We start from the raw sequence: 20,165 nt of genomic DNA, 5'->3' as shown, positions 1-20,165 counted from the left end.
AACTTCTAGGAAGACAGATAATTCCAAAAAAAGGTATTAGTTCCTGGTTTGTGATGTAAACACTTTGGGGAATTTAAAGAATTTTAAGAAAGCAATATAATAGTCTGATTATGGTAATTGCCTTATTAATCCTGGAAAGTTCCTCATTTTACTGAAAATAGCACAGAGCCTCACAAACATCTAATGTGAATTTTTAAAAAGCATTCTTCTGCAACAGTAGAATGGGGATATATACTGATTTCTTCTTAATTCTGAAGTTAGTGTGTTTGCTCTCCTTAAGTAATCTAATTATTCCACATTGTGAAGCTATTTGAAATTTAGGTTGGCAGTCAAAAGTAGCATAAAAGTGATCCCTAGTTTTATTTTCAGAAGCAATGTTTATCTTCAAATGTGTTTCTGTAGCACTTTATCACTCTCTCCAAGTAAAACTGCTTCCTATTTTCATTAACTACTAAATTAAAAAATGGTGACAATACGATTAGATGACTTATGAAAGATGTTCTAATGCTTAAAAAATTAAATGACAAAATCATATTAAAGTTTTGAGAGCATCTGATAGTATAGATACTTCTGAAAGCAAAGCACAATCCACATTAAAAATATCCCAGTCTTGAGAGTTCAAGATGGCAGTGTTGAAGCTGAACTCACCTCCTCTCACGGATGCAACAAATCTACAATGATATATGGAATAATTCAAGCAGAAAGGGACCTGAAAACTGAATGAACAAAGTGTCCACAACAAAAGGGGGAAAATATAGCATTAAGATGGGTAGAAGAGGCAGAGTGATAGTCTTGCCAAGAAAAATGCAACAGTCCAATCAGTGAACCACAATTGAGTGGGATCACCAAGGGTTAGATCTTTCTCCTAACCAGCAAAGTATTCAGGCTTCACATCAGGAATCCCAACCCCTAATCCTGTATGGGAAGGGCCAGCCCCCAAAACACCTGAGCCAGAGCTGCCTTTGAGTGTTTGTCTCCTGCAGAGGCTTGGGTTAGCAGTGGCCTGCCATGGGGACAGGGGCTCTGGCTGCAGCAGACCTGGGTCACACAGCGTTACCCAACATAGAGCTGCAAAGCAGACAACCCACAAACTGTGGAACAATTATACTAAAGAAATCTCACACAGTTAAGAAAGCTCTAGGACCCACAACAGATTTTCCAACCTGGGTATCTGATAAAGGGACTGAGAACCCCCAAGAAATTTGACTTAGGGCGCCAGTGGGATTTGACTGCAGAACTTTCACAGGACTGGGGAAACAGACTCTTGGTGAGCACAAACAAACCTTGCATGTACCAGGAGCGAGAAGAAAGGAGCAGTGTCCCCACAAGGGACTGAGTCAAACTTGCCTGTGAGTGTACACGAGTCTTCTGTGGAGGTATGGGTCAACAGTTCGGCCTCAGGTCAAAGAAGAGGGAGGGAACACAGCCCCACCCATCAACAAAAAATTGGATTAAATATTTACGGAGTATGCCCCCCCCCTTCAGACTAAGACCCAGTTTCCCCCACAGTCAGTCTCTCCCATCAGGAAGTTTCCAGAAGCCTCTTATCCTTATTCATCAGAGGGCAGACAGAATGAAAACCCCAATCACAGAAAACTAACCAGTCTGATCACATGGACCACAGCCTCGTCTATCTCAATGAAACTATGAGCCATGCCATGTAGGGCCACCCAAGACAGACGGGTCATAGTAGAGAGTTCTGACAAAATGTGGTCCACTGGAGAAAGGAATGGCAAGCCGCTTCATTATTCTTCACTTGAGAACCCCATGAATAGCATAAAAAGGCAAAAAGATATGACACTGAAAGATGAACTCCCCAGGTCGGTAGCTGTCCAATATGCTACTGGAGAGGAGTGGAGAAATAAATCCAGAAAGAATGAAGAGACAGAGCCAAAGTGAAAACAACACCCAGCTGTGGATGTGACTGAGATGGAAGTAAAGCCCAATGCTGAAAAGAACAAATTGCATAGCAACCTAGTCCATGAATCAAGGTAAATTGGAAGTGGTCAAACAGAAGATGACAAGAGCCAACATCGACATTTTAGGAATCAGTAGACTAAAATGGACAGGAATTCAGTTCAGTTCAGTTGCTCAGGCATGTCTAACTCTTTGTAATCCATGGACTGCAGCATGCCAGACCTCCCTGTCCATCACCAACTACAGGAGTCTACTCAAACTCATGTCCATTGTGTTGGTAATGCCATCCATCCATTTCATCCTCTATCATCCCCTGTTCCCACCTTCAATCTTTCCCAGCATCAAAGTCTTTTCAAATGAGCCAGTTCTTCCCGTCAGGTGGCCAAAGTATTGGAGTTTCAGCTTCAACATCAGTCCTTCCAATGAACATCCAGGACTGATCTCCTTTAGGATGGACTGGTTGGATCTCCTTGCAGTCCAAGGATCTCCTTGCAGTCCAAGGGACTCTCAAGAGTCTTCTCCAACACCACAGTTCAAAAGCATCAATTCTTTGGCACTCAGCTTTCTTTATAGTCTAACTCTCACATCCACACATGACTACTGGAAAAATCATAGCCTTGACTAGATGGGACATTTGTTTGCAAAGTAATGTCTCTGTTTTTTAATATGCTGTCTAAGTTGGTCATAACTTTCCTTGCAAAGAGTAAACATCTTTTAATTTCATGGCTGCAATTATCATCTGTAGTGATTTTGAAGCCCCCCAAAATAAAGTCTGTCACTATTTCCACTGTTTCCCCATCTATTTGCCATGAAGTGATGGGACCAGATGCCATGATCATAGTTTTCTGAATGTTGAGTTTTCCTTTCTCCTCTTTCACTTTCATCAAGAGGCTCTTTAGTTCTCTTTCTGCCATGAGTGTGGTCTTGTCTGCATATCTGAGGTTATTAATTTTTCCCAGCAATCCTGGTTCCAGCTTGTGCTTCATCCAGTCCAGCATTTCTCATGATGTACTCTGCATATAATTCAGATGACCATTATATCTAGTACTGTGGGCAAGAATCCCTTAGAAGAAATGGAGTAACCCACACAGTCAACAAAAGAATCTGAAATGCAGTACTTGGGTGCAATCTCAAAAATGAACAACTGATTTCTGTTCATTTCCAAGGAAAATCATTCAATATCACAGTAATCCAAGTCTATGCCCCAAACAGTAATCCTGAAGAACTGAAGTTGAAAGGTTCTATGATGACCTACAAGACCTCCTAGAACTAACACCAAAAGAAGATGTCCTTTTCACGATAGGGGACTGGAATGCAAAAGTAGGAAGTCAACAGACCTGGAGTAACAGGCGTGATTGGCCTTAGAGTGCAAAATGAAGCAGAGCAAAGGCTAACAGAGTTCTGGCATGAAAACGCACCAGTCATGACAAACATCGTCTTCCAAAAACACTAGAGATGACTCTACACGTGGACATCACCAGATGGTCAATACCAAAATCAATTGATTATATTTTTTGCAGCCAAAGAAGGAGCTCTATACGGTCAGCAAAATCAAGACCAGGAGCTGACTATGACTCATATCATGAGCTCCTTATTGTAAATTTCAGACTTAAATTGAAGAAAGTAGAGAAAACCACTAAACTCTCCAGGTATGACCTAAATAAATCCCTTACAGTGGAATGACAAATATATTCAAGGGATTAGATCTGATAGACCAAGTGCCTAAAGAACTATGGACAGAACTCAGTTTCATTGTACAGGAGGAGGCAGTGATCAAGGCCAGCCCAAGAAAAAGAAATGCAAAAAGGCAAAATGGTTGTCTGAGGAGGCCTTACAAATATCTGAGAAAAGAAGAGAAGTGAGAGGCAAGGGAGAAAAAGAAAAATATATCCATCTGAATGCAGAGTTCCAAAGAATAGCAAGGAGAGATAAGAAAGCCATCCTCAGTGATCAATGCAAAAAAATAGAGGAAAACAATATTATTGGAAAGACTAGAGATCTCTTCAAGAAAACTAGGTATACCAAGGGAACATTTCATTAAAAGATGGGCACAATAAAGGACAGGAATTGTATGGACCTAACAGAATGGGAGGGAGAAGGCACTGGCACCCCACTCCAGTACTCTTGCCTGGAAAATCCGAAGGACAGAGGAGCCTAGTAGTCTGTAGTCCATGGGGTTGTGAAGAGTCAGACATGACTGAGCGACTTCATTTTCACTTTTCACTTTCATGCATTGGAGAAGGAAATGGCGACCCACTCCAGTGTTCTTTCCTGGAGAATCCAAGGGACAGTGGAGCCTGGTGGGCTACTGTCTATGGGGTTGCACAGAGTCAGACATGACTGAAGCGACTTAGCAGCAGCAGCAACAGAATGAGAAGACAGTAAGAAGAGAGGGCAAGAATACACAGAACTATTAAAAAAAAAAAAAAAGAAAGAAAGCTTAATGATCCAGATAACCACGATTCTGAGATCACTCACCTAGAGTCAGACATTTTTGAATCTGAAGTCATGTGGACCTTAGAAAGCATTACTATGAACAAAGGTAGTTGAGGTGATGGAATTCCAGCTGAGCTATTTCAAATCCTAAAAGTTGATGCTGTTAAGTGCTGCACTCAAGATGCCAGCAAATATGGAAAACTCAGCAGTGGCCACAGGACTGGAAAAGCTCAATTTTCATTCCAATCCCAAAGAAAGGCAATGCCAGAGAAGGCTCAAACTACCACACAATTGCACTCATCTCATATGCTAGCAAAGTAATGCTCAAAATTCTCCAAGCCAGGCTTTAACAGTACACGAATCATGAGCTTCCAAATGTTCAAGCTGGTTTAGAAAATGCAGAGAAACCAGAGAGCAAATTGCCAATATCCATTGGATCATCAAAAAAGCAAAAGATTTCCAGAAAAACTACTTCTGCTTTAGTGACTATGCCAAAGCCTTTGACTGGGTGATCACACGAAACTGTGGAAAATTTTTTAAAGAGATGGGAATACCAGATTACCTGACCTGCCTCCTGAGAAATCTGTGTGCAGGTCAAGAAGCAACAGTTAGAACTGGATATGGAACAACAGACTGTTTCCAAATCAGGAAAGGAGTATGTCAAGGTTGTATAATGTCACCCTGCTTATTTAACATACATGCAGAGTACATCATTCAAAATACTGGGCTGGATGAAGCACAAGCTGGACTCAAGATTGCTGGGAGAAATATCAATAACCTCACATATGAAGATGACACCACCCTTATGGCAGAAAGTGAAGAAGAACTATAGAGCATCTTTATGAAAGTAAAATTGGAGAATGAAGAAACTGGCTTAAAACTCAACATTCAGAAAACTAAGATCTTGGTATCTGGTCCCCTCACTTCATGGCAAATAGATGCAGGAAACAATGGAAACAGTGACATACTTTATTTTGGGGGGCTCCAAAATCACTGCAGATATTGATTGTAGTCATGAAATTAAAAGATGCTTGCTCCTTGAAAGAAAATTTTTGAATAACCTAGACATCATATTAAAAAGCAGAACCATTTCTTTGCCAACAAAGGTCCATCTAGTCAAAGCTATGGTTTTTTTTCCAGTAGTCATGTATGGATGTGAGAGTTGGAGTATAATTAAAACTGTGTACGGAAGAATCAATGCTTTTGAACTGTGGTGTTGGAGAAGACTCTTGAGAGTCTCTTGGACTGAAAGAAGATCCATCCAGTCCATCCTAAAGGATATCAGTCCTGAATATTTATTGGAAGGACTGATGGTGAATCTGAAACTCCAATACTTTGGCCACCTGATGCGAAGAGCTGACCCATTGAAAAGACCCTGATGCTGGGAAAGATTGAAGGGAGGAGGAGAAGGGGATGACAGGGGATGAGATGGTTGTTTGGCATCACTGAGTCTATGGACATGAGTTTGAGTAAGCTCTGGGAGTTGGTGCTGGACAGGGAAGCCTGTCGTGCTGCAGTACATGGAGTCATAAAGAATCAGACACAACTGAATGACTGAACTGAACTGAAGGAGCCTAAACAACATGCTTCTGAATAACCAACAGATCATGGAAGCATTAAAAAAGGAAATCAAAATATGCATAGAATCAAATGAAAATATAAATATGACAACCCAAATGTATGGGATTCAGTAAAAGCAGTGCTAAGAGAATGGTTCATAGGAATACAAGCTTTTCTCAAGAAGCAAGAGAAAAATCAAATAAATATCCTAACTTTACATCCACATCAACTAGAAAAAGGGGAAATGAAGAACCCCAAAGTTAGTAGAAGGAAAGACATCATGAAAATCAGAGTGAAATAAGTGAAAAAGAAACAAAGAGGACTATAGCAAATATCAGTCAAACTAAAAAGTGGTTCTTTGAGAAGATAAATAAAATTGACAAACGATTAGCCAGACTCATCAAGAAAAAGAGGGAGAAGAATCCAACCAGCAAAATTAGAAATGAAAATGGAGAAATCACAACAGACAGCACAGAAATACAAAGGATTATAAGAGAGTGGTATCGGCAACTATATGCTAATAAAATGGGCAATTGGAAGAAATAGATGAATTCATGGAAAAGTATAACCTTCCAAAACTGAGTCAGGAAAAAGTAGAAAGTCTTAACAGACCCATCACAAGAATAGAAATTGTAATAAAAAAATCTTCCAGCAAACAAAAGCCAAGGACCAGATGGCTTCCTAGGTGAAATCTACCAAAAATTTAGAGAACAGCTAAGACCTATTCTACTCAAACTCTGCCATAAAATTGCAGGGGAAGGTAAACTCCCAAACCCATTCTATGAGGTCACCATCACCCTCATACCAAAACCAGACAAAAATGCCACACACAAAAAATGAAAACTACAGGCCAATATCACTGATGAACATAGATGCAGAAATCCTCAACAAAATTCTAGCAAATAGAATTCAACAACATATTGAAAAGATCATACATCATGACCAAGTGGGCTTTGTGCCAGGGATGCAAGGAGTCTTCAATTTTCACAAGTCAATCAATGTGATACACCGAATTAACAAATTGAAAGATAAAAACCACAAGATTATCTCAATAAATGCAGAGAAAGCCTTTAAAAAATTCAACAACGATTTACAATAAAAACTCTCTAGAAAGCAGGCAAAGAAGGAACATACCTCAACATAATAAAAGTCACATATGATAAACGCACAGCAAACATTATCCTCAATGGCAAAAAATTGAAAGAATTTTCTCTAAAGTCAGGAACAAGACAAGGGTGCCCACTCTTACCGCTACTATTCAACATAGTTTTGGAATTTTTAGCCACAACAATCAAAGAATAAGAATTAATAAAAGGAACCCAGATTGGAAAAGAAGAAATAAAACTCTCACTGTTTGCAGATGGCATGATCCACTATATAGAAAACCTTAAACACATCACCAGAAAATTACTAGAGCTAATCAATGAATATGGTAAAGTTGCAGGATATCAAATTAATTCACAAATCCCCTGCATTTCTATACACTAACAATGAGAAAACAGAAAGAGAAATTAAAGAACAATCCTATTTACCATTGCAATGAAAAAAAATAAAATGCTTAGGAATAAATTTACATAAAGAGGAAACAGACCTATATATAGAAAACTATAAAACACTGATGAAACAAATCAACAATGACACAAATAGATAGAGAAATAGGCTGTGCTTATGGATCAGAAGAATCAATATAGTGAAAATGAGAATACTACCCCAAGCAATCTATAGATTCAATGCAATCCCTATCAAGCTACCAACGGTATTTTTCATAGAACTAGAACAAATAATTTCACAATTTGTATGGAAACACAAAAAACCTCGAATGGCCAAACGAATCTTGAGAAAGAAGAACAGAACTGGAGGAATCAACCTACCTGACTTCAGGCTATACTACAAAGCTACAGTCATTAAGACAGTTTGGTACTGGAACAAAGACAGAAATATAAATCAATGGAACAAAATAGAAAGCCCAGAAATAAATCCATGCACCAATGGACACCTTATCTTTTACAAAAGAGACAAAAATACACAATGGAGAAAAAACAAACTCTTTAACAAGTGGTGTTGAGAAAACTGGTCAATCACCTGTAAAAGAATGAAACTAGAACACTTTCTAACACCACACACAAAAATAAACTCAAAATGGATTAGAGATCTAAATGTAAGACCAGAAGTTATAAAACTCTTAGAGGAAAACATAGGCAAAACATTTTTTGCCATAAATCACAGCAAGATCCTCTATGACTCACCTTCCGGAATAATGTAAATAAAAGCAAAAGTAAACAAATGGGACCTAAATAAACTTAAAAGCTTTTGCACAATGAAACAAACTGTAAGCAAGGTGAGAAGGCAGCCTTCATAATGGGAGAAAATAATAGCAAATGAAACAATTTACAAAGAATTAATCTCCAAAAAAAAAAAAAGAATTAATCTCCAGCTACAAGTAGCTCATGCAACTCAATACCAAAAAAAGAAACAAGCCAATCAGAAAATGGGCCAAAGAACTAAACAGTCATTTCTCCAAAGAAGACATACAAATGGCTAACAAACACATGAAAAGATGCTCAACATCACTCATTATCAGAGAAATACAAATGGAAACCACAATGAGGTACCATCTCATGCTGGTCAGAATGGCTGCCATCAAAAAGTGTACAAACAATAAATGATGGAGAGGGTGTGGAGAAAAGGAAACCCTCTTACACTGTTGGTGGGAATGCAAACTAGTACAGCCACTATGGAGAACAGTGTGAAGAGTCCTTAAAAAACTGGGAATAGAACTGCCATACCACCCAGCAATCCCATTGCTGGGCATATATGCTAAGGAAACCAGAATTTGAAAGAGATATGTGTACCCCATTGTTCATTATAGCTCTGTTTACAATAGATAAGACATGGAAGCAACCTAGATCTCCAAAAACAGACAAATGGATAAGGAAGCTGTGGTACATATACACAATGGAATATTACTCAGCTATAAAAAGGCATGAGTCAGTTCTAATGAGGTGGATGAAACTGGAGCCTATTATACAGAGTGAAGTAAGTCAGAAAGAAAAATACCAATACAGTATATTAATGCATATATATGGAATTTAAAAAGATGGTAACAATGACCCAATATGTGAGACAGCAAAAGAGACACAGATATAAAGAACAGACTTTTGGACTCTGTGGGAGAAGGAGAGGGCGGGATGATTTGGAAGAATAACATTGAAAAATGTATATACCATATGTGAAATAGATGACCAGTCCATGTGTGATGCATGAAATAGAGTACTCAAAGCCAGTGCACTAGGACAACCTAGAGGGATGGGCTAGGAAGGGAGGTGGGAGGGGTGTTCAGGATGGGGGGAACATATGTACACATGTGGCTTATTCATGTCAATGTATGGCAAAAACCAGCACAATATTATAAAGTAAATAGCCTACAATTAAAATAATTAAATTAATTGTTTTGTTTTAAAGAAAACACCAAACAAAGTTTTAACTCAACTAAGAAATACACTACATGGGTTCAACATCGGACTGGATGAAGGAGAAAAACAAATCATGATCTGCAAGACAAAACAATGGAAATCACTCAGACAGAGTAATATATATATTTTATTTAAATTTAAAAAGCAAAACAACTTAACAGACCTTTGGGACATCAACCAAAATACTAATAACATTCATATCGTTGGGGTCCCAGAGAATAAGAGAGAAATAAAGAACTAAAAAAATTATTTCAAGAATTCATGATGGAGAACTTTCCTAATCTTGGGAAAGACATAGAAATCCAGGTTGAGGAAACCCAGAGAATTCCAAGTTAGATGAAGCCAAAGAGATATACTCCAAGACATTTTATAATTAAAGTAGTAATTAAGAGGGACTCTGAACAGCAGTAAGTAAAGAATAAATTTTTATGTATAAAGAAAATCCCATAAAGTTTTCAGAAAACTTTTCAGCAGAAAATTTACAGGCCAGAAGGGAGCAAGATGATTTATTAAAAAAGCTGAAAGAGAAAAGAATCATCCAAGAATTCTTTACCTAACAAAGTTATCATTCAGAATTGAAGGGGCTATAAAGAGGTTCCCAGATGTACAAAACCTAAAGAAGTATGTAATCATTAAACTAACCCTAGAAGATATGTTAAAGAGAGCTCTTTAAGCTGAACTAATTTCTAATAAAAAAAATACAAAAGTAAAAATCTCACTGGAAAAGACAAATATGTAATAAAGGTAGTGGATTAGATCACTTATAAAGTAAGCATGAAGATTATAAGAAAACAGTAGTAAAGTTAAATTACAAGGATGTGTAAAATAAAAAGATGTGAAGTATGCCTTTGCAAGCATAAAACATGATGGAGGATGAATAAAAAAAGATAGCTTTGGAATGTGTTACCAACTTAAACTACTACTAATATAGAATATTAAATATGAATCTCACAGAAACCACAATAAAAAAAAATCTTATAGTAAATACCAAAAAAAAAAAAAAAAAGTGAAAGGAATCTAAACTTGGCATTAAAAAACACACAAGAGAAGAGAGAAATAGGGGAAAGGAACAGAGAGGAAAAACAAAAATAGGCAGAAGACAATTTAAAAATGGTGATAGTATACTGTATTGGTCTTTTATCTTTCTGGCTTACTTCACTCTGTATAATGGGCTCCAGTTTCATCCATCTCATTATAACCCTATATGCAAAACAGAAAAAGAGACACAGATGTACAGAACAGACTTTTGGACTCTGTGGGAGAAGGCGAGGGTGGGATGTTTAGAGAGAACAGCATCGAAACATGCATATTATCTAGGGTGAAACAGATCACCAGCCCAGGTTGGATTCATGAGACAAGTGCTCAGGCCTAGTGCACTGGGAAGACCCAGAGAGATCGGGTAGAGAGGGAGGTGGGAGGGGGATCGGGATGGGGAATACATGTAAATCCATGGCTGATTCATGTCAATGTACGACAAAAACCACTACAATATTGTAATTAGCCTCCAACTAATAAAAATAAATGGAAAAAAAATAAAAATGGTGATAGGTGTTGGCAAATTTTGTACATTTATATTTATACCTGGTAAAAATTACTATAAATATAGATGTACAAAATTTGCCAACCAAAAAGCACAGAGTGGTTAAACAATTCTGTCAATATATTGCCCACAAGAACTCACTTCAGAAGAAAGGATACACACAAACTGAAGGTGAAATAATGGAAAAAAATTAAGTAAATGGAAATGAAAAGAAAGCTGGAGTAGTCAGACAAAATAGACTTTAAAACAAAAGCTATAACAAAAGGAAAAAAGATATTAAAAATATGATAAAGGGCTCAATCCAGCAAGAAGATACAACATTTATAAACATTTATGCATCCAACAGAGGAATGCCAAGATATATGAAACAAATATTAATGGATTTAATGCAAGAAATTGAAAACAATACAATAATAGTAAAGAGCATTAATATTGCACCTATATTACTGGATGTATCATCCAGACAGATAATGAATAAGCAGTCATTAGGTTAAATAATATGCTAAATCACCCTGACTAATAGATGTAGCAAAGTGTTAGTCACTCAGCTATATCCAAATTTTTGCAAACCAGTGGGTTGTAGCCTGCCAGGCTCCTCTGTCCATGGAATTCTCCAGTAAGAATCCTGGAATGGGTTGCTCTTCCCTTCTCCAGGGGGATCTTCCTGACCCAGGGACCAAACCTGTGCCTCCCACATTGTGGGCAGATTCTTTACCATCTGAGCCACCAGGAAACTACAGAACATTTTATTTAAAAGTAGCAGAATACACGTTCTTTTCAAGGGCATATAGAAAATTCTCCAAGAAGAATACATATTAGTTAACAAAACAAATCTCAGAAAAAAATTCAAGAATTTAAAAATAATATCAAGTGTCTTCTCTGACCAAAATAGTATGAAACTAGAAAGCAATCAAAGGAAAAAAATAGGAAAATTCACAAGTATGTGGAGATTAAACAAGATGTGACTGCACAACAAAGGGATCATCAAAGAAATCAAAGGAGAAATCAAAACTTTCCTAGAGATAAATTAAAACATAAATATGGCATACCAAATTCTATGTAACACAGCAAAAGTAGATCTAGGAGGGAAGTCATTAGTAATGCAGGCCTGCCTCAAGAAAGAAATAAAAAGATTCCAAGTAAATAAAGTAATCTTACACCTAAAGAAACTAGAAAGAGAACAAACAAAGTTCAGAATTAGTTTAAATTAAAAAAAAGTAGGAAAGAAGAATAAAATGAGAGTAAAAATGAGAGTGGAAATAAAGACTGAAAAAAGAAAATAGAAAGGTTTGATGTAACTGAGATTTGGTTCTTTAAAAATATAAGCAAAAATCAACAAACCTTTAGCCAGACTAACTAAAGAAAAAAAGAAACTCAAATAAATAAAATCAGAAATAAAAAAGAAGTTACAATTGATACCACAGAAATGCAAAGGATAATGAGAAATTATTAAAATAATTATGCACTATGGAAATTGTACAACCTAGAAGAAATGGAATTCTAAATTCCTACAAATATACACTCATTCAAAACTAACTCATGAAGAAAAGGAAAATCTAAATAGACCACTTACTCAAAAAGAGATTGAAAAAGTAATCTAAAATTTCCCAACAAGAAAAACTTCAGGACCAGAAGACCTCACTGGCAAATTCTATAAAATATACAAATATATATATATATATATATATGTGTGTGTGTGTGTGTGTGTGTGTGTGTGTATTTTCTTGAGCTTTTCAAAAAAACCGAAGAGGAGGAAAATCTTCCAGATTCAATTTATGAAGAAAACATTATGCTGGTCTCAAAACCAGATAAGGATATCTCAAGAAAAGAAACCTGATAAACATTTGCAAAAATATTCAATGATGAATTAGCAAACTGAATCCAACAATACATAAATGAATCATGCACCATTTTAAAGTTCAATTTGTTTTGGGATGCAAAGATGGTTCAACATCTGCAAATCAATCAAAGTGGAACAACACACCAACAAAATAAAAGATAAAAATCATATGGTCCTCTCAATAGGTGTGGGAAAAGCATTTGACAAGATCAAACAACCATTTATGATAACAACTTCAAAAACCAGCTATCAAGAAAGCCCAGAGATAAATCCACGAACCTATGGACAGCTTATTTTTGACAAAGGAGGCAAGGATATACAATGGAAAAAAGACAATCTCTTTAACAAGTGGTGCTGGGAAAACTGGTTAACCACTTGTAAAAGAATGAAACTAGAACACTTCCTAACACCATACACAAAAATAAACTCAAAATGGATTAAAGATCTAAATGTAAGACCAGAAACTATAAAACTCCTAGAGGAGAACATAGGCAAAACACTCTCCGACATAAATCACAGCAAGATCTTCTATGACCCACCTCCCAGAATATTGGAAATAAAAGCAAAAATAAACAAATGGGACTTAATGAAAATTAAAAGCTTTTGCACAACAAAGGAAACTATAAGTAAGGTGAAAAGACAGCCCTCAGATTGGGAGAAAATAATAACAAATGAGGAAACAGACAAAGGATTAATCTCAAAAATATACAAGCAACTCCTGAAGCTCAATTCCAGAAAAATAAACGACCCAATCAAAAAATGGGCCAAAGAACTAAACAGACATTTCTCCAAAGAAGACATACAGATGGCTAACAAACACATGAAAAGATGCTCAACATCACTCATCATCAGAGAAATGCAAATCAAAACCACAATGAGGTACCATTACACGCCAGTCAGGATGGCTGCTATCCAAAAGTCTACAAGCAATAAATGCTGGAGAGGGTGTGGAGAAAAGGGAACCCTCTTACACTGTTGGTGGGAATGCAAACTAGTACAGCCACTATGGAAAACAGTGTGGAGATTTCTTAAAAAACTGGAAATAGAACTGCCATATGACCCAGCAATACCACTTCTGGGCATACACACTGAGGAATCCAGATCTGAAAGAGACACGTGCACCCCAATGTTCATCGCAGCACTGTTTATAATAGCCAGGACATGGAAGCAACCTAGATGCCCATCAGCAGATGAATGGATAAGGAAGCTGTGGTACATATACACCATGGAATATTACTCAGCCGTTAAAAAGAATTCATTTGAATCAGTTCTAATGAGATGGATGAAACTGGAGCCCATTATACAGAGTGAAGTAAGTCAGAAAGATAAAGAACATTACAGTATACTAACACATATATACGGAATTTAGATAGATGGTGGCGATAACCCTATATGCAAAACAGAAAAAGAGACACAGAAATACAGAACAGACTTTTGAACTCTGGGGGAGAACGTGAGGGTGGGATGTTTTGAAAGAACAGCATGTATATTATCTATGGTGAAACGGACCACCAGCCCAGGTGGGATACATGAGTCAGGTGCTCGGGCCTGGTGCACTGGGAGGACCCTGAGGAGTCGGGTGAGGAGGGAGGTGGGAGGGGGGATCGGGATGGGGAATACATGTAACTATATGGCTGATTCATGTCAATGTATGACAAAACCCACTGAAATGTTGTAAAGTGATTGGCCTCCAACTAATAAAATAATATTAAAAAAAAAAAAAAAAAAAAAAAAAAAAACCAGCTATCAAAGGAATATGCTTCAATAAAATAAAGGCCATATATGACAATTCCATAGCTACCGCCATCCTCAACAGTTAAAATCTAAAAGATTTTTCTCTAAAGTCAGGAACAAGATAAGGATGCCCACTGTGATCATTTTTATTCCATATGCAATGCAATGAAATGTATTTTATCCATATGCAATTGTTAGACTCAGTTTGCTAATAGTAGCTGAAGTCCTATTACATCAATTGGAGAAGAAAAGGGAGTTTAAAAGCATTAAAATAGGAAAAGATTAATTAAAACTCACAAAATTAAATATACAGAATCTGTTTTGTTTTTCTCTGTACCTATAACAAACTATCATAAAGAGAAATTAAGAAAATAATCCATTTACAATTGCATCAAATGTAATCAAAGTAGTAAAAGATCTGATACCCAAAATTTTTAAAACACTGGTGAAAAAAATTGAAGAAGACACAAATAAATTAAAAGATATTCTGTGTTTATGAAATAAAATAATTCATTATTGTTAAAATGTCCATACCTTCCAAAGCAATTTGAAGATTCAATGCAGTCACTATAAATATTTCAAGGACATATTTCACAAAAATTGAACAGATGATTCTAAATTGTTTATGGAATCACAAAAGATCACAAATAGTCAAAACATTCTTGAGAAAGAAGTACAAAGCTGGGGGCATTAAGCTCCCTGATTTTCAACTATACTACAAATCTATAGCGATCAAAAATTGACATATACACAGATACATGGATGAATGGGACAAAATAGAGAGTTCAGAAATAAGTCTACATGTATTTGGTCGACTAATTTATGACAAACCTGTCAATCCTAAAGGAAATCAGTCCTGAATGTTCACTGGAAGAACTGATGTTGAAGCTGAAACTCCAATATTTTGGCCACCTGATGGAAAGAGTCAACTGATTGGAAAAGACCCTGAAGCAGGGAAAGATTGAAGGCAGGAGGAGAAGAGGATGACAGAGGATGAGATGGTTGAATGGCATCACTGATTTGATGGACATGAGTTTGAGCAAGCTTAGGGATTTTGTGATGGACAGGGAAGCCTGGTGTACTGCAGTCCATGGGGTCTCAAAGAGTCAGACACAACTGAGCAACTGAACTGAATTTATGACAAATAAGTAAAGCTCATACAGTGGAAAAACAAGTCTTTTCAGTAAATGATGTTGGAAAAACTGGATAGTCGCATGCAAAATAATGAACCTAGACAACTCTCTTATGCCACACACGAAAATTAACTCAAAAGGAGATAAAGACTTGAATGTGGGGATGTTCCCTGGCAGTCCAGTGATTATGACTCCATGCTTCCACTTCAGGGGACTTATGTTTGATCCCCAGTCAGCGAACTAAGATCCCACATGGCATGTGGTGCTTCCAAAAAATTAAAAACAAACAAACAAACAAAAGACTTGCTTGTAAGACCTGAAACCATTAAATTCCTAAAAGAAAACATGTTCTGATTTCACTGATATCCATTGTTAGTGATGTTTATGTGGATCTGACTCCAAAGACAATGGAAACAAAGCAATAATAAACAAATGGGACTACATCAAGCTAAAAAATTCTGAATAGTGAAGGAAAACATCTCAAAACAAAAGGTATTTTACAGAATGTGAGAAGATATTTACAGATCATATATTCAATACAGGGTTAATATCTAAAATATAAAAATAACTCATATGACATCAGAAAAAAGACACAACCCACTTAAAAATGGGCTGAGGTCCTAAAGAGTTATTTTTCCAAGAAAGGACATAAGGGTAGCCACGAGGCACATGAAAGAATGTTGAACATCCCTAATTACTAGGGAAATGCAAATCAAAAGCACCATGAAATATCACCTCACATGTGATAGAATCAGTTCAGGAGCTCAGAATGGTTGTTATTAAAAAGACAATAAATAACAAATGTTGGATAAAATGTGGAGAAAAGGGCACCCTTATCCATTTGCTACTAAAACCTGATGATGTCACTATGGAAAACAGTATGGAGATTGCTCAAAAAATTAAGAACTATCATATGACCTAGTTATTCTATCCTAGGTATTTATCTGAAGAATATGAAAACACCAATTTGAAAATATATATGCACCCTTGTATTCATTGCTGCATTATTTACAATTGCCAAGATATGGAAGTAAACTTCCTATATACTGATGGACAAATGAATAAATAAGATGAGGTGTATATACACAATGGGATACTACTCAGTCATTAAAAAAACCCTGAGATTCTTCCATTTGGAACATGGATATCTGTTGAAAGTATTGGATTTGCCAAACAGTTGATTTGGATTTCTGTAGTATCTTAGAGAAAAACCCAAATGAACTTTTTTGCCAATCCAATATTATGCTATGTGATATGTCAGAGAAAAACAAATATGCCTGATTTTATTCATATATAAAATCTAAAAAGAAAAAAAAGGTAAAACAAAAACAGATGCATAGAAACAGATATCAGATTAGTGTTTATCAGAGGAAGAAAAAGTTGGGGGTCCAGAGAAATGAGTAAAGAGAGCCAACTGCATGATAATGGATGGTAAGTCAACTTGTGGGGTGATCAGTTTGTAGTGCATACAGGTGTCAAATTATAATGTACACCTGAAACTTTAATGGTAATAATATCATCCCCAAGGAAAAAATTAAGGTCTTATTTTCAACTAAATCTCTTAAAATAAGAATGTGTTAATGAGCATCTTGGACAAATGTTGAACCAATCAAAATGAAGCAGGTTTTACTTCATTTTAGGAATTTGGGACTTGAAAAGTTTAAATTTCTTCAGTGATTGAATTGTTCATAGAATTATGCAAATAGTGTGCTATTCTGGAAAAAGCTGTGTAATAAACTAGAAATGAATTCAAATCATTTACTAGTTTTATGACCTTTAGCCGCTTAATTAAATTTTATGAATTTTAGCAATATCTTTGGTAAAAAAAGAAAACTTTCAAAAATTCAACTGACATAGTTTATATAACTTTAAGTTAGATAATGCATTCAATGACTAAGAATAATTTTTAATAAACTATGCATAAAAAGTTCATCATAGCTATTATTTACCTTATTTTTATGGTTATGACTCTTTAGATAGAGATATAAAACATTTATTTAAACATATTTGGATAAACATATAAAAAGGTATTTCCAAAATACCTTATGGGCTTTTCTTTCTTGTTATGTTTTGTAGTGAATTTGATTTTAGGGGACAGAAGGGATCCCATGATTGTTATGCAAATGCAAGAAAATACATGTACACAAGAAATGCTTACATAATTCAAAGATTATGTGTAAGTCAAAGTGGAAACCTCCAACTCCTGGAAGTCTACCCTATACCACAGTCCTCAGTATTTTGGTGTCCAGGTTTGATGAGGGATAAAAACAACTTTTAACAATATTTTTGGCTTTTGATTCTATACAGAAGAGCATAATTTTGAATATGTGTGGGTTGGTGAAGGAGGATTAAGTGATAATGATGTGAGTGTAGTTTAAAAAGACTTTATATCTTATTCTGATAAGCTTCCAAGTTCAGTAAAAGGTTATAGAATTATAGAGCCACGGACTTACAAATCCATTCTAAATTAATCATTATAGGCTTTTTAATACTCAAAAGTTATGACTCACCTTTGTGTAAAACACAGTAGACATATTGAATTAGTAACAGTTTATAAAGAAAAATAGCTATTTAGGCAAGCTTTTGAGTGAAAAGGAAAATGTTCATATGGAGTGATCTTTGCAGAAAATGATTCAATATATTCAATATATGAAAGTATAAGGCACAAGACTTTGAGTCTCATGCTCTACTGACTGAGCTAGTTGGGTGCTAAGGCAAAAGATTTTAAAAATGATTTTTCACATTGAAAAAGAAAGAATGAGAAGTTACTGGTCAATATTAAGAGAAAATCTAAAGGGAAGAAGAGCAGCCCTTTAGAGATTTTGTGAAGAAAAAACATAATGAATTTGAGCCACTTGTGGAAAAAAATGGTCTTAGTCTTTAAAAACCAAAAAGGACTCAGGAATTGAGAGCTTAAAAGGGAGTTTTTGTGTTAGTGTGAAATTACTGTAGCTGCTCATTGTGACATTATCTCAGTAATAGAATCAACTGCATATTCCCACAAATATGTTAAACTTCTGTTAATACTATATTCATAGCTTCAATGAATTTTGAACTTTAAAAGTTAGCATGGGTGTATCACTTAACAGTTGCTTTAGAATGTTGTTTAATTTACTGGGAGAACAGTTCATAGAAAAGATTCATTTGTAATGAATTTTAGCTTGAGTTAATAAAACAACCTACCTCTGAAGAAAGATAATGGTTATAAGGAAAAAAATCCCCCACTGCCAAACACCTATTGATTAATACAAGATTTCAAGACCCAGATCAAATGTACTTTCTCTGTAAAACTTTTTTTTCATTAAAATACTTTTATCTATTAAAATTATTCATTCAGTGGATACTATCAACAGCTATGTGTCACCCATTTTATTGTGTTGGAGATATTCGTAAGCACTGTTTTTAGGAAATCTAAAATCTAAAAGGGAGGAAAGACAGGTATATTGCATTTACAGGTCGTTTTCTCTCTCTAAAAAAAAGAAATAGTGAATAGAGACCTCAATGGGAGAGTGTGCCTTTTGAGTTGGTGGTGATGAGGTGCGAGAAGAAAGGATTGCAAAGAATTTTTCATGAAGGAGAAGGTGTCTGCCACAAGTTCTAAAAAAGGAAAAGGAGTTACTTGTTAGGCAAGGTGTAAAGAACCTAGGTGTATTTAACATGTTGAATTAAAAATCTTTGTTAATATTTCTAATCCATATACCATACCCTAAACTTGAGAGCAAGGATAGGTATGATAAATTATTTCTTTATTCCACTAGCACTTAGAAAAGAACCTGAGTTTCAGATGTCATTCAACAAATTATCACTAAGTAAGGGCTTCCCTGGTGGCTCGGATGGTAAGGAATCGCCTGCAATGAGGGAGACCTGAGTTTGATCCCTGGGTTGAGAATATCCCCTGGAGAAGGGCACAACAACCCACTCCAGTATTCTGGCTTGAAGAATCCCATGGACAGAGGAGCCTGGTAGGCTACAGTTCACAGGGTCGCAAAGAGTCAGACATGACTGAACGATTAAAAACAAGTGAAAGCAATGAATATACACAAAAAAGATAACATAGTGACCTTGATGCAAGAACTTATTTGGACTCTAGGTACATCAAGGGCAAAGATGGAGGTCCTTTAACAAAATCTTGGAAATAGAATTCAAGCTAGAAAGTGGGAGTGGCAGCATAGTTTCTGAAATGGTTTAAATCCTCCCTTCAATAAAATCAAACAAGAAAGTAGAACTGACAAGTCAGAATAAAACTGAAATCTCATGGAAAATGCATATGATAATATTAGGTAGAAAACATTCTTATATAATACAAAAAGCATGAGTGGAAGGAGATAAGTCACCACCAACTACAGAATCTACATGAAAGCAGTGTTTGTACACCAGGAAGTAGCAGGAACTGTTGTAATATCCAAGAGACTTAATATTTTCAGGATAATCACCATTCCCTCAAAATCTCAGTGAGCTGACTTGAAAACTATAAGCAGTTAACATTCCAACAGCAAGTAGGAATAAAGGACTGTGATGAGATTTGAAGGAGA

The sequence above is a fragment of the Muntiacus reevesi genome, chromosome 16 (genome assembly GCF_963930625.1).
Source record: "Muntiacus reevesi chromosome 16, mMunRee1.1, whole genome shotgun sequence".
NCBI lineage: Eukaryota > Metazoa > Chordata > Mammalia > Artiodactyla > Cervidae > Muntiacus > Muntiacus reevesi.
Note: the sequence above shows the minus strand (reverse complement) of the source record.